Source organism: Hemitrygon akajei, unplaced genomic scaffold (genome assembly GCF_048418815.1).
Source record: "Hemitrygon akajei unplaced genomic scaffold, sHemAka1.3 Scf000101, whole genome shotgun sequence".
Lineage (NCBI taxonomy): Eukaryota > Metazoa > Chordata > Chondrichthyes > Myliobatiformes > Dasyatidae > Hemitrygon > Hemitrygon akajei.
In genome coordinates this window covers 1,188,989-1,204,461 of record NW_027331987.1, presented here as the reverse complement: position 1 = coordinate 1,204,461, position 15,473 = coordinate 1,188,989, and the positions used below count along the sequence as shown (strand labels likewise).

The 15,473-nt window shown below is 44.8% G+C and overlaps 1 protein-coding gene across 1 annotated transcript in view; it reads right to left on the bottom strand.

Moving 5' to 3' along the window:
- Positions 1-14,730, bottom strand: part of LOC140723130 (uncharacterized) — a 1,246,679-nt gene extending 1,231,949 nt beyond the window's left edge. Inside the window, exon 1 of the mRNA XM_073037763.1 lies at positions 14,500-14,730. The gene's annotated coding sequence lies outside the window, so the exon portion shown is untranslated. The remainder of the gene's footprint in view (positions 1-14,499) is intronic.
- Positions 14,731-15,473: the final 743 nt, after the last annotated feature.

Genomic DNA, 15,473 nt, shown 5'->3' with positions numbered 1-15,473 from the left:
ACTTGAGGACTCGAGCTTTAGGAAAAGGTAAGGACTTTATTGCCTTTAGTGTTGGAAAATGAAGGGGGATTTTGCAGATTTGTACACAATTATGAGTGTTGTTGACAGGGTAAATTGCAGACAGGATTTTTCCTCTGAGGTTGGGTGAGATGGGAACTAGAGGTCGCAGTTTAAGGGTGAAAGGTGAAATGTTTGTGAGGAACCTGAGTGGGATTTCCTTCACTCAGAGGGCGGTGAGGGTGTGGGAAGAGCTGTCAGTGGAAGTTATGGATTTCACTGCAGAGAAGTTTGGATCAGTACATGGACGGGAGGGGTATTGAGGGCCATGGTCCAGCTTCGTTTATAACAAATTCGGTACGGACTAAATGGACAAAAGGGTTTGTTTGTTTGTTGTAGTGCTCTCTGACTCTGGCGGTGTGCTGTAATGGGAGAGATCCCGCACATCTGCCATCCCCAACACCCCACTCGGGATACGGTTCCCTTGTCCTCACCTACCACCCCACCAGCCTCCTGGTTCAACGTATAATTCTCCGTAACTTCCGCCGCCTTCACCAGGATCCCACTACCAAGCACATTTTTCCCTCCCCGCCTTTCTGCTTTCCGCAGGGATCCCTCCCTACGCAACTCTCTTGACCACTCACCCCCCCCCCCCATCCCTTCCCACCGATCTCCTTCCTGGCGGAACAAGTGCTACACCTGCCCTTACGCTTCCTCCCTCACCACCATTCAGGGCCCCAGATAGTCCTTCCAGGTGAGGCGACACTTCACCTGTGAGTCGGCTGGTGTGGTATACTGCGTCCGGTGCTCCCGGTGTGGCCTTTTATATATTGGTGAGACCCGACGCAGACTGGGAGACTGTTTCGGTGAACACCTACGCTCTGTCCGCCAGAGAAAGCAGGATCTCCCAGTGGCCACACATTTTAATTCCACGTCCCATTCCCATTCTGATATGTCTATCCATGGCCTCCTCTACTGTCAAGATGAATCCACACTCAGGTTGGAGGAACAACGCCTTATATACCGGCTGGGTAGCCTCCAACCTGATGGCATGAACATTGACTTCTCTAACTTCAGTTAATGCCCCTCCTCCACTTCGTACCCCATCCCTGACTTATTTAGATTTTTTTTCTCTCTCTCTCTGCCCATCTGTCTACCTGTTCTCCATCTCCCTCTGGTGCTCCCCTCCTCCTTTCTTTCTTGCCTGGCCTGCTGTGTTCCACCAGCATTGCGTGTGTGTTGCTTGAATTTCCAGCATCTGCAGATTTCCTCATGTTTGCCATAACTTAAGAAAGCTTTTAAATGAAAACAACACGATCCAGAGTAATTTTTTCCAACATGAACGAATAGTGGCACAGTGTGCCAAATTCTAAGTCGTGTCACTATAGATAGATAGATAGATAGATACTTTATTCATCCCCATGGGGAAATTCAACATTTTTTCCAATGTCCCATACACTTGTTGTAGCAAAACTAATTACATACAATACTTAACTCAGTAAAAATATGATATGCATCTAAATCACTCTCTCAAAAAGCATTAATAATAGCTTTTAAAAAGTTCTTAAGTAGTTTACTTAGATACATTAAATACAATCAACCCGGCACTTTAACATATCTTACTCCTGGCGGTTGAATTGTAAAGCCTAATGGCATTGGGGAGTATTGACCTCTTCATCCTGTCTGAGGAGCATTGCATCGATAGCAACCTGTCGCTGAAACTGCTTCTCTGTCTCTGAATGGTGCTATGTAGAGGATGCTCAGGGTTTTCCATAATTGACCGTAGCCTACTCAGCGCCCTTCGCTCAGCTACCGATGTTATACTCTCCAGTACTTTGCCCACGACAGAGCCCGCCTTCCTTACCAGCTTATTAAGACGTGAGGCGTCCCTCTTCTTAATGCTGCCTCCCCAACACGCCACCACAAAGAAGAGGGCGCTCTCCACAACTGACCTATAGAACATCTTCAGCATCTCACTACAAACATTGAATGACGCCAACCTTCTAAGGAAGTACAGTCGACTCTGTGCCTTTCTGCACAAGGCATCTGTGTTGGCAGTCCAGTCTAGCTTCTCGTCTAACTGTACTCCCAGATACTTGTAGGTCTTAACCTGCTCCACACATTCTCCATTAATGATCACTGGCTCCATATGAGGCCTAGATCTCCTAAAGTCCACCACCATCTCCTTGGTCTTGGTGATATTGAGACGCAGGTAGTTTGAGTTGCACCATATCACAAAGTCCTGTATCAGTTTCCTATACTCCTCCTCCTGTCCATTCCTGACACACCCCACTATGGCCGTGTCGTCAGCGAACTTCTGCACATGGCAGGACTCCGAGTTATATTGGAAGTCTGATGTGTACAGGGTGAACAGGACCGGAGAGAGCACGGTCCCCTGCGGCGCTCCTGTGCTGCTGACCACCGTGTCAGACCTACAGTCTCCCAACCGCACATATTGAGGTCTATCTGTCAAGTAGTCTACTATCCAGTCCACCATGTGAGAGTCTACTCCCATCTCCGTTAGTTTGTGCCTTAAGATCTTGGGCTGGATGGTGTTAAAGGCACTAGAGAAGTCCAGGAATGTAATCCTCACAGCACCACTGACCCCATCTAGGTGAGAGAGGGATTTGTGCAGCAAATACGTGATAGCATCCTCCACTCCCACCTTCTCCTTATACGCAAACTGAAGAGGATCCCGGGAGTGCCTGGTTTGTGGCCTCAGATTCTGTATTATCAGCTGCTCCATGGTCTTCATCACGTGCGACGTCAAGGCAACAGGTCTGAAGTCATTCAACTCCTTTGGTTGTGGTTTCTTCGGTACCGGGACAATACAGGATGTTTTCCACTGTCTGGGTACTCTTCTCTGCTCCAGGCTCATGTTGAAGATGCGCTGTAGTGGTTCTCCCAGCTCAGTCGCACAGGCCCTCAGTAATCGTGGGGAAACTCCATCCGGTCCCGCCGCCTTGCTGGTACAGATCTTCCTCAGTTGACCTTCCACCTGTGCAGCCGTAATCCTGGGCGTGGGCAAGGTCTCCTGTGAGTGGCTATTTTCCTGTGAGGGAAGTAAGCCTGGTGTGGAGTTCTGCGGTGAGGATGAGATTGTGCTGTCGAACCTATTGAAGAAGTTGTTCAGCTGGTTCGCTTTCTCCACATCTCCACTTATGTTTGCCCCCCGCTTTGCACCGCATCCGGTGATGATCTTCATCCCATCCCACACCTCCTTCATGCTTTTTTTCTGCAGCTTTTGTTCTAGCTTCCTCCTATACTGCTACAACAAGTGTATGGGACATTGGAAAAAATGTTGAATTTCCCCATGGGGATGAATAAAGTATCTATCTATCTATCTATCATTCTATCTAATTTGCAGGTTGAGTCGCTGGTCAGGAAGGCAAATACGGTGTTAACATTCACTTCGAGAGGACGAGAATATAAAACCAAGGATGTAATATTGAAGCTTCATAAAGCACCGGCAAGTCCTCACTTGGAGTATTCTGATCAATTTTAGACCTCTTATCTTAGAAAGGGTGTGCTGACATTGGAGAGGGTTCACAAGAGGTTCGCATAAATGATTCCTGGATTGAAAGCCTTGTCATATTAAGAGCCAATGTGGCTCTTCATCTGGTTTAAATCATGTGTAGAATCGCGTGATCTTGTGAACACACACACACACACACACACACACACACACACACACACACACACACACACACACACACACACACACACACACACACACACACACACACACACACACACACACACACACTGTCACATCTGCCTCCCCAGGTCTCCACTCTATTAGATAGATAGATAGATACTTTATTCATCCCCATGGGGAAATTCAACTTTTTTTCCAATGTCCCATACACTTGTTGTAGCAAAACTAATAACATACAATACTTAACTCAGTAAAAAAATATGATATGCATCTAAATCACTATCTCAAACAGCATTAATAATAGCTTTTAAAAAGTTCTTAAGTCCTGGCGGTTGAATTGTAAAGCCTAATGGCATTGGGGAGTATTGACCTCTTCATCCTGTCTGAGGAGCATTGCATCGATAGTAACCTGTCGTGGAAACTGCTTCTCTGTCTCTGGATGGTGCTATGTAGAGGATGTTCAGAGTTTTCCATAATTGACCGTAGCCTACTCAGCACCCTTCGCTCAGCTACCGATGTTAAACTCTCCAGTACTTTGCCCACGACAGAGCCCGCCTTCCTTACCAGCTTATTAAGACGTGAGGCGTCCCTCTTCTTAATGCTTCCTCCCCAACACGCCACCACAAAGAAGAGGGCGCTCTCCACAACTGACCTATAGAACATCTTCAGCATCTCACTACAAACATTGAATGACGCCAACCTTCTAAGGAAGTACAGTCGACTCTGTGCCTTCCTGCACAAGGCATCTGTGTTAGTTCAATATTCAGTTGGTTTCAATGTGATTTCTTCCTTATTTTTCTAAACTTAACGAGTACAGGCCGAGACTCATCAAACGCTCCTCATATGTTCATTCTTTTATTCCCTGTTCAACCTCCTCAAATGTATTGAGCAGTGTTACCAAATGTAACGTTTAAGAAAGAACCAGCAGCAATAGATTACACCTGGAGTCTGGTTTTGATGTTAAAACCATTATCTTTATTAGTAACCACTTGTAATATAGTAACTCAACCAAGATAAACAAAAGTTCACAATGTTCTGTGTGTGTATGTGTAAATATAACTCCCAGCTATTGAGCTTGGGGGAATAAGGCTCAGAGTCTTGAGCTGGTAAAGTAGGAAAGTTCAGTCATCCACGGAATAAATGATGGGGAAGAGATATTCGCAATGCACGTTGTACTGGAGAGAGAAGGCAAGTACAAAGTATTCCACAGGTTCCACGCTGGGGAAACGAGATAACAGCCGCCGTAGATCTTGTCCGTCATCGTTCCAAATCCACATACGAATTATCACCGAAAACGACCTGTCACAGGAATATCGTCTTCCAGAGGTTACCACACAACATACCCAGGCAAGGGTTAACACGTAAGTGGTCCCACAAGATATCCCAAAATCCACTCCTGTGGATTATACGAAGTGACAATCATACATTCTGGAGGAAACTTGCCCCGGTAGTTCGTAGTTCCAAGTCTTGCGAAGACTGCCAGAGTAGCTGTTTTTTTTCTCTCTCTCCCTTCCTCCCTCTCTCTCTCTCTCTCTCTCTCTCTCTCTCTCTCTCTCTCTCTCTCTCTCTCTCTCTCTCTCTCTCTCTCTCTCTCTCTCTCTCTCTCTCTCTCTCTCTCTCTCTCTCTCTCTCTCCGTCTCTGTATTTTAATCTGCACACACCGCGACAGCCTGTCACTGACGTCATAGTCCCGCCTCACTCAGGCGCTTATAGCGACAGTCCACAGTAAACGAAACCTGCGGGTTGGTAACAGCAGAGACTCTCCGAGATCTCCCCTCTTCAGAATAAATCCCATGATATTGTGTATCCCTTACAAACAATGCAATGTTGTATAATTCCAACAATTACACAACATTTATTGAATTGTGATTTATTGTATTGTGTTTCACACAGCTTGTTGTCCAGGGACTGGGTTCTAATCACGCTGGGAATATGGGTTCGTTGGATTATGCAATATGTCCCACTGTCGCGTTCTTTGTAAACCCACATTGATTTTCTCAATGCCTTTAGTTGATTTAAGGATACACAATTCAATGAAGTCTAAGGATTCTGTTCTGGTTGAGAATCTTGATTCGTCAATATATTGTGGAAAATTATTATGATATCAAACCCGAACAGGCATCTGAACAAATTACAACTTTACATGAACAAATTTCCACCACCCACTGAAAGCCTAAATTGAGGGAAACAGATTCTACTATATATACTGATAAATGGTTGGTAAGTTGTTTCTTTATCATTACCTGTAATTCATGCACAAAAACAATCCCAGTTAAGTTGTAATTTGTTCAGATGCCTGTTCGGTTTTGATGAGTCTTAAAACAGGTAATTCTTGCAGTAGGACAGATTTATTGTTGGAAACTGATCAAGCATTATTTCATACGCAGAGTATTTGTTTATATGTCCAATTCCTATGGGTCCCTGCACACAGCGGTTCAGTTACAAAAGCTGTTAAAATTTCAACTAGCATATCAGAAGCTAAGCGGTTGGTGGGTTAATAATTATATCGAGACTGGTAGGATAAAGGACATCAAATGAGACACCTTTACAGAATACATACCTGTTGGGTTTATAGGAGATCGGGGGTAAAACAAGAAGGTAAGTAATCACGTTGACACGACTTAGAATTTGGCACACTATGCATCATTATTCCTTCGTTCGTGTTGGAAAACATTACTCTCTGTCGTTTAGTTTTCATTTAAAAGTTTTCTTAAGTAATGGCAGTAATTTTAATTTAATTCACGGTATTGTGTCTCGTTACGTACAATCTATAGGACTTTTGAGGGGTTATTTAGGTTTCATTTGAAAAAGGAAGCAGTGAGGGATTTATTCTCTACACCACACTCCAGTACAGTTCGTGGAGTGTCAACCGTCGTTTATTCAAACCCGGCCCTCGTTCTTCACGTTAGCCAATCATTCAAGGGGAAGGCGGAGACTGCTGTGATTGACAGTGGATTAGCCATCCAGCATCCGAATAGACCGTTGCCATTTTGTGGCGTCAGGCAGTGAGTTCGGTGAGCGGGAATTGGAATAGATGGACATATGTACAGACCAAAGAGCGAGGGGCATCCGGAGTAGTTGTTTGACTGACATCTGACGGACCCAGTGAGGTATCGACACTCCAGGACAATCAATTTACACTCCCCACCCCCTCCACCCACACGATCCCAATGGTCCGCCGCTGTTGGTCAAAGGTACAATCCGCCCGGGAATAACACCTGGGAGATGAGGCGGTGAATGTGATGAGCTGGAGCCCGGACCGGAGACACTGCGGCCGCCTCTGCCGTGTGCTCAGGACGCGGCTTTATTAATGAACTGAAGCCCCGAGGTGACCGGATATTTCACCGGCTCATCACCTGATAACGTCTGACCGGCGCAATCCCCACGGAGACAGATTGTGATTACATTAATGAGTTAATATTTAACCATATGTGGGAGTCAGCTGTCTCAACAAAGGTTGAGATCAATTGAATATGCTGCCAGTGTAAATTTGCCTTGAGACTCGTCACAGCTCCAGATCTGCACACAGCCCCACATACACATCAAGTGCAAGGATCATTTCACGGAATGGCTGTCTCCATTAAAAAAAATCAAAAACAGAGTTCAAAGTTCATATTGCATTTATTATTGAAGTCTGTATAAAGGGAAAAACCTTGAGATTTGTAACACCTCGAAATCCACCGGTTCCCCCAAGTCAGTGTTCACCCCCGAATCCGCCAACACACCCACTCTTCACATATCTGCAAATCGGTGTGCACCCACAAATCTGTGCTCACCGAAAAAAACCCCACATTCAACCCTCCAGTCAGTGTGCACCCCAAAGCAACCGACACACCTGTTACCAGCTCCTGTTTCCTTAACTCTGAGTGTCACTTTCAGAGGCTGGAGCTGGTTTCTGAGTGACAGCCGAAGAGAGAGAGAGAATATTTAAGAACTGTGTTCACAAAACAGCTGCCTCCTCCTGAAAAGTAGCAAGAACAAAGTTTAAATTTCAAACACACGTCCACATGCATAGTCCCCATATTCTAGTTGACATCCCCTTAAATCTACGCTCCTCCCCAAACCATCCTCACCCCGGTGTCAGTGGGTGCCCGCAAATCCACCAACACCCCCATATTCACTGACAAACCCCTATGTCTGCGCAAATCCCTGTGCACCCCATATTCTCCAAAACGTTTCTAAGTCAGCGCAATCCTCAAATCCGTGTGCAACCCCAAATCCGCTGAGACACTCAAATCTGTGCGCAGCCCTAAATACTCCCAAATCCCCGTGCACCCTCAAGTGCCCAAAGCAGTGTGCACCCCCAAATTCACCGACACTCCAAAATCCATATTCACCAACATACCCTGAAACCTTCGCACATCCGCAAATCAATGTGCAGACCCATTTACATGTGAACCCCCAAACCCGCTGACATCCCCACAAGCACACTAGATTATCCCAGAGCAAGAATCATTTCAAACAGTTCACAAAATAGCGACATCCATCTTAAAACGATGAAAATGCAAACTGCATTCATATTTAAAGTATTTTTGTATGTCTGAATCTCTGTGTGTTTATATGCGTCCTCGTATGTGTCGGTCCGTCTCTTTGTGTGTCTGTGCGTGTTTGTGTCAGAGACCAGCTCGCAGAGGGTGCTCGGTCTTTGTCGTGACGGCGTAGCTGCTGAGAACACACGGCTATCCCGTCCACTCCACATCCCCTCCCCCGCCTATTCTGCAGCGCACAGAAAGGGAACAAACTGGCCTCTCCCGGAAACCACAAGCCTTCATCTCTGAGAGAGCATTGCTGCTTTCCAAACTATGAAGTATTACACAACATCTATAATTCACTGTGAATGTCAACCGTCATCACAGTGCGGGGTGGGGGGTCGGGAAAGCGGGCGACAGAAAAGGGGGAAGATTAGGGAGGAATGTGTGGAGGAAAGAGTGGGGCAGTTTGGATGAGAACGGATGAAGAGAGGAGGACAGGGAGAAAGAGATTGAGGCTATATATATTTAGTCTCTCTCTCTCCTCCACACTCCCCTCCCCCGCCTATTCTGTAGCACATAAAAAGGGAACAAACTGGCCTCTCCCGGAAACCACAAGCCTTCATATTCCGAGAAAACACTGTCACTGTCCAAAAAACGAAGAATTGCACAACATCAGACAATTCACTGTGCGTGTCAACCGTCATCACAGTGCGGGGTGGGGGATGTGGGGACGGGAGGGTGGCGGGGAAAACGAGCTGCAGTAAAGGAGGAACTGGGGAGAAGGCGAGAGGCAGGTGAAGCATTGGGTAGAAAGGGAGACAGAGACAACAAGGTAAAGGAGGAGAGTGTGAGTGGGTAGGGTAGGGAGGAATGTGCTGAGGACACGGGTGTGTCAGTGGGGAAGGGAACAGATGAAGAGAGGAGAGAGAGACAGAGAGTGTGTGGAAGAGAAGGAAATAGGTGAGGGGAGAGGAGGAAGAGAAAGAATGAGGGAGTGGGAGACAAGAGATGGAGAGAAAGATACAGTGAGGGAATGGGGAAGCAGAGGTGGCAAAAGTGGGAAGGGGTGAAGATGGGGGCAGGAGGGTGGCGAGATTTTGAGCCAAAGATGAGGAACTAGATATTTTTGGGAAATGGGGTGAACGCCAATGTGAAGTTGAAGGGAGTGTGTGTGTGTGTGTGTGTGTGTGTGTGTGTGTGTGTGTGTGTGTGTGTGTGTGTGTGTGTGTGTGTGTGTGTGTGTGTGTGTGTGTGTGTGTGTGTGTGTGTGAGAGAGAGAGAGAGAGTGTGTGTGTGTGTGTGAGTGTGAGAGAGAGAGTGTGTGTGTGAGAGTGTGTGTGTGTGAGTGTGAGAGAGAGTGTGTGTGTGTGTGAGTGTGAGAGAGAGAGTGTGTGTGTGTGTGTGTGGGGGGGGGGGGGTGTATGTGTTTGTTTGTTTTCAACTACTTTACAATCCCTGGCTCTGATCGCCACACTTTGACCATGGATATCCAGTATTAATTCACTTCTATTCCGAGCAGGAAATCCTGAAAGCACATCGTTTGCTTCCCGACAACAGCCCCAACCAATTCCCCTTCATCGACACTTTATTTGGAGGCAGAGAGCACTATAACAAACAAACAACCCTTTTGCCCATTTAGTCCGTACCGAATTGTTATTCTGCCGAGTCCCATAACCGCAGCTGGACCATGGCCCTCAATACCCCTCCCGTCCATGTACCGATCCAAACTTCTCTGCAGTGAAATCCATAATTTCCACTGACAGCTCTTCCCACACCCTCACCACCCTCTGAGTGAAGGAATTCCCACTCAGGTTCCTCTTAAATATTTCACCTTTCACCCTTAAACTGCGACCTCCAGTTCCCATCTCACCCAAACTCAGAGGAAAAATCCTGCCTGCATTTACCCTTTCAACCACACTCATAATTTGGTATAAATCTGCAAAATCCCCCTTCATTTTCCAACACTAAAGGGAATAAAGTCCTCAGCTTTTCCTAAAGCTCGAGTCCTCAAGTCCCAGCAAACGTATTGTAAATTTTCTCTGCACTATTTCAATGTTGTTGATAACTTTCCTTCAGGCCAGTAACAGAAACTATACACAATACTCCAGATTAGGCCTGACCAATGCAGTAAAGCCGAAACAGGGGATACCTTTACTGCACCACAACACAATCTCAAAGCCTGTGCTTGTATCACACCCAAACATAATAAAGTTGAAGATGAAGCTGATCTATAAACCACAACCATAATCAAGAACAGAGCCATTTAAACAAATGAGATTGTTCAACAAATACTTTCATGTAACACCCTAGAATACCCGCAGGGATAACTGAGAATATTTAATGTTTCTTTATATTTATCAATTATTTTCTTATCTGGTACTTCCATGTCAGCTTATTATCCGTCCACATGCCTGGAAATCTTACCACTGACACCTTTTAAGGAGTTTGACCATATCAGTTCCAATCATTTCTAATCAAGTGCAGGTTCACTAATCCTGTCTGTAAAACACATAACTTGTCCCATCTATTTGCCGACCTTTCGACCTTATTAATTGAGAATGCATCCTATATACAGCAAAATTGAATTTTCTACCTCTAATCAATAAAGCTCCATCATCTGCATATAGAGATTTACACAACGAAAAACCTATCTCAGAAAAAAATATTAATTATAATATAAAATAATAAATACTGCCTGTGGGATTCCAGTTTCTATCTCATAACAACCTGAATATAACTTTCCCACCCATACCTGACACAAAACGTTCAATTAAAACAACTCAAAGTTAGATACTAGCCCCTCCATCCTCATTTCCACAATTTCATAAAAATTCTTTCCTTCCATAAATTCCATCTGCCTTTTGAATAGTAAAAGTACTGCTGTTACAACATCGAAATTTAACTGGCTTTACTAATACCATCTTCCAAATATAAAAATGAATTCAATGTCATACTTGCCCATCCATACCTTTACAAGACGTACAAATAGAAACAATCAGAAAAAAATATACAATAGCCCTCTCAATTGCATTTCCAAAAATTTATCAAAAGTCCATCAACAAATATTATTTGCCTTTTCAATATCAAAAATATTGCTATTACAACATTATTATTTAACTGTACTTTCCTAATATGATCTTCCAAACCCAAACTGATTCCAATGTTATTTAAGGCAGAGATTGCTAGGTATCTGAGTAGCCAGGGTATCAAAGGTTATGGTGAGAAGGCGGGGGAGTGGGACTAAATGGGAGAATGGATCAGCGCATGATAAAATGGCAGAGCAGACTCGATGGGCCGAATGACCGACTTCTGCTCCTTTGTCTTATGGTCTTATTCTACCGTTCCAAATTCCCCTCTGATAAAACGTGAAATTACCACTTTTATCAAAAATATAATTCAAACACTTGATTACCATACATTCCACAAGTTTACATAAATGAGACTTTAATGATATTGGTCTACAAGAAGGAGGATCAGACGGGGAGATCCAGGTTTTAGAATGGGAACTACTACAACTATTTTCCATGAGAAAAGTAGATGGCCAAACCTCCAAATACGATTCAGAAAGTTAATATTCACACAAAAGAAAATTACACACATACCTGTTGAATCAAGATTTTCCACAAGTTCATGATACATTTTATTCCCATTCACAACACTATACTCTGCCCCTTTCCTTATAAAACTGACAACACCACCCCTCTACCAACCAACCCGTCAAGTCAAACGACAATATAATCCTGTACAGGAATAAAACTTAAAATGTGCAGGTTTCCTGAACAGATATAACATCGGATGAATCTGACAAATCAGAAATAAACTGCTTAAAGTGTTGACCATGTAAAATCAGGCTTCTTGCATTTTACTTCAATATTTCAATCCTATTACATGTCTTCACAAGTAGCTGGGATGCAGAAACCCCTACAAATCAGAGCTTCATTTACGGCTTCCCACAAAACACCAGTTACACCAAGATACCTTTCTGCAGCTTTCACAATAATTTTAATTTCCTCAGCAGGATGAGATGTCTGAGCAGTACAATTCACCACATTGGTTATAAACATCACAAACTTCATTTTATCCAGCAGTGAAGTATCTTTGGTGAGAGAATTGTGATGCCGGCATATATCCACTGACGTCACAGTCTGTTCTCTGAGTGGGATCACTTTATCCAGTTTACCTGCTCTGCTTGCTGTACTTGTCCTTGAACAGGCCCTTCTGCTCACTGTGTTGTTCTGAACCAATTGAACTGGTCACGTCATGCCTTACTAAACCAATCCCTTCTGCCTACACAAGGAACACATCCCTCCATTCTCCTCACATTCACGTGGTATCTAATAGCCTCTATCACATCTGCCTCCACCACCACCCCTGACATTCACTCCAGACACCCACCACGATGGGAATGAAAAACAAAACTTGAAACGCAAATCTCCTTTAAACATCCTGAGTCAGGTTTTTAACATCATTGTCTTTTCTAATTGTTTTTTTCCAACAGCAGCTATACAGAGAAAAGATATGAAATTACACTTAATTACAAAATACTTAAATAGTGCAGAAAGGACCAACGAGGATGTGTTCCCCCTTTTTCCTGAAGTGCATGCCCACTGGCATTGGACATTTCCTCCTTAGAGAAAAAATCCCGGCTGTCCACTCTGTCTGTGTCTCTCACATTCCTGTAAACGTCTGTCAGACCTCCCTCAGCCTCTGCCACTCCGGAGAAAATTACCCGAGATTGTCCAGTCTCACTTTATCCAGGCAGCATCCTGTTAAGCCTCTTCCACTCACCATCCAATACCTCCGCATTATTCCTGTATTCGAAAGCAATTCTCCAGATGTGGTTAAACTAGAGGTTTATACAACAGCAACATAACTGCCTGACAATGGAACCACTATCTGGGAGTTATGAACTCGGATTCCAAGATCCCCCTGTAGATCAACACAGTCCAATCTCGCCCCATGAATATAACAGCAAAGAGATAATGCTGAGGCTTTATAAGACACGAGTCAGGCCGCGTTAGGACCCACATCTCAGACAGGATGTGTTGCCATTGGAGAGAGTCCAGAGGAGGTTCAGAAAGATGGTTTCGGGAATGAAGGAGTTAAAATATGAGGAGCACTTGGCAGCTTTGACCCTGTGCTCACTGGAACTCAGAAAAATGCGGGGCATCTCATTGAAACCTACCGAATGTTGAAATGACTGGATAAATTGATGTGGAGAAGGTATTTCCTGTGGTGGGGCGCAGCCACAAAGTTGAGGGGCCACCTTTTCAAACAGAGGTAAACAGCTTATTTTTTTTATTAGCCAAGGTGTATTGGATCTGTGGAATGCTCCGCCACAGACTGTGGTGGAGGCCGAGTGTGTGGGTATATTCAAGGCGGAAGTTAATCGTTTCCTGATTGGTCAGGGTATCAAAGGATATGGCGGGAGGTCAGATACCTGGAACTGAGTGCGATCTGGGATCAGCCATGATGGAAAGGTGGCTGACTCAATGGGCTGAATGGTCTAATTCTGTTCCTATGCCTTATGGACTTATGAACACAAGCCCCGTCAATCATGATGAATCTCCTCTGCACTCTTCCAGCACAAAACATCCTTTGTACAGAATGCTAAGCGGAACTGAATGTAACTTTTCAAGCACGTTGTCAAGTCAGGCAGCATCTGTTGAGGGGAATAGAGTCGATGGTTGGGACAGAACCCCTCCCTTACGGCACTAACACAGGCCCTTCGGCTCAACCTTTCCATGCTGTCCTCCTGTCCGTTTAAATTAATCCCTCTGCCTGTCTTTGACACAGAACACAGAAATCTACAGCACATTACAGGCTCTTCAGCCTACAATGTTGTACCGACCATGTAACCTACTCTAGAGACTGCCTCGGATTTCCTGATCGTATTTCTGTGTTTCTAAGCTCCATGTACCTATCTAAGAGTCTCTTAAAATATCCTATTGTATCCAGCTCCACCATCGCTGCAGGCAGTGCATTCCATGCCCCCACGACTCTGTATAAGAAACCTGCCCCTGACACTCCCTCAGTACCGACTTCCCAGCAGCTTAAAACTACGTCCCCTCGTGTTAGTCACTTCAAGCCTGGGAAAATGCCTCTGGTTATCCACATGGTCAAAGCCTCTCATCATCTTATTACAATTACTTATGTACAGGTTAGGAGAAATATAGCTTCAACATCACCTCACAGCTCTTGAACTCAATCCCACGGTTGATGAAGGCCATCACACCAGTCGCCTTCCTAACAACACTGCCAACTTCCACAGCAGCTTTGAATGTCGTATGGACATGGGCCCCAAGATCTCTCTGACCCTCCACATTGCCAAGAGTCTTACCATTAATATTTTATTCTGTGTTTAAATTTGACCTGCAGAAATGAACCTCTTCATCTGTGTTGAACTCCCTCTGCCACTTCCCAGTTCTGCATCCGAGGCGAGGAAATAGATTGCTCAGCCTCTGGCTAGGATCATTATGTCCTCATTGTCCACGGGAATGGTACCGGAGGATTGGAGGGAGGCGAATGTTGTCCCCTTGTTCAAAAAGGGTCGTAGGGATAGTCTGGATAATTATAGACCATTGATCCTTACATCTGTGGTGGGAAAGCTGTTGGAAAAGATTCACAAAGATAGGATTTATTGGCATTTAGAGAATCATGGTCTGATCAGTGACAGTCAGCATGGCTTTCTAAAGGGCAGATCGTGTCTAACAAGCCTGATGGAGTTCTTTTAGGAGGTGACCAGGTATATAGATGAGGGTAGTGCAGTGGATGTAATCTACATGGATTTTAGTAATGCATTTGATAAGGTTCCACACGGTAGGCTTAAGCAGAAAGTCAGAAGGCATGGAATCCGGGGATGTTTGACCAGGTGGATTCAGAATTGGCTTGCCTGCTGAAAGCAGAGAGTTGTCGTGGAGGGAGTACATTTGGATTGGAGGGTTGTGACTAGTGGTGTCCCACAAGGATCCGTTCTGGGACCCCTACTTTTCGAGATTTTTATTAACGACCTGGATGTGGGGGTAGAAGGATGGGTTGGCAAGTTTTCAGAAGACACAAAGGTTGGTGGTGTTGTGGATAGTGCAGAGGATTTTCAAAGATTGCAGAGAGACATTGATAGGATGCAGGAGTGGGCTGAGAAGTGGCCAATAGAGTTCAACCTGGAGAAGCATGAGGTGGTACACTTTGGAAGGACAAACTCCAAGGCAGAGTACAAAGTAAATGGCAGGATACTTCGAAGTGTGGAGGAGCAGAGGGATCTGGGGCTACATGTCCACAGATCCCTGAAAGTTGCCTCACAGGTAGACAGAGTATTTAAGTAAGCTTATGGGGTGTTAGCTTTCATA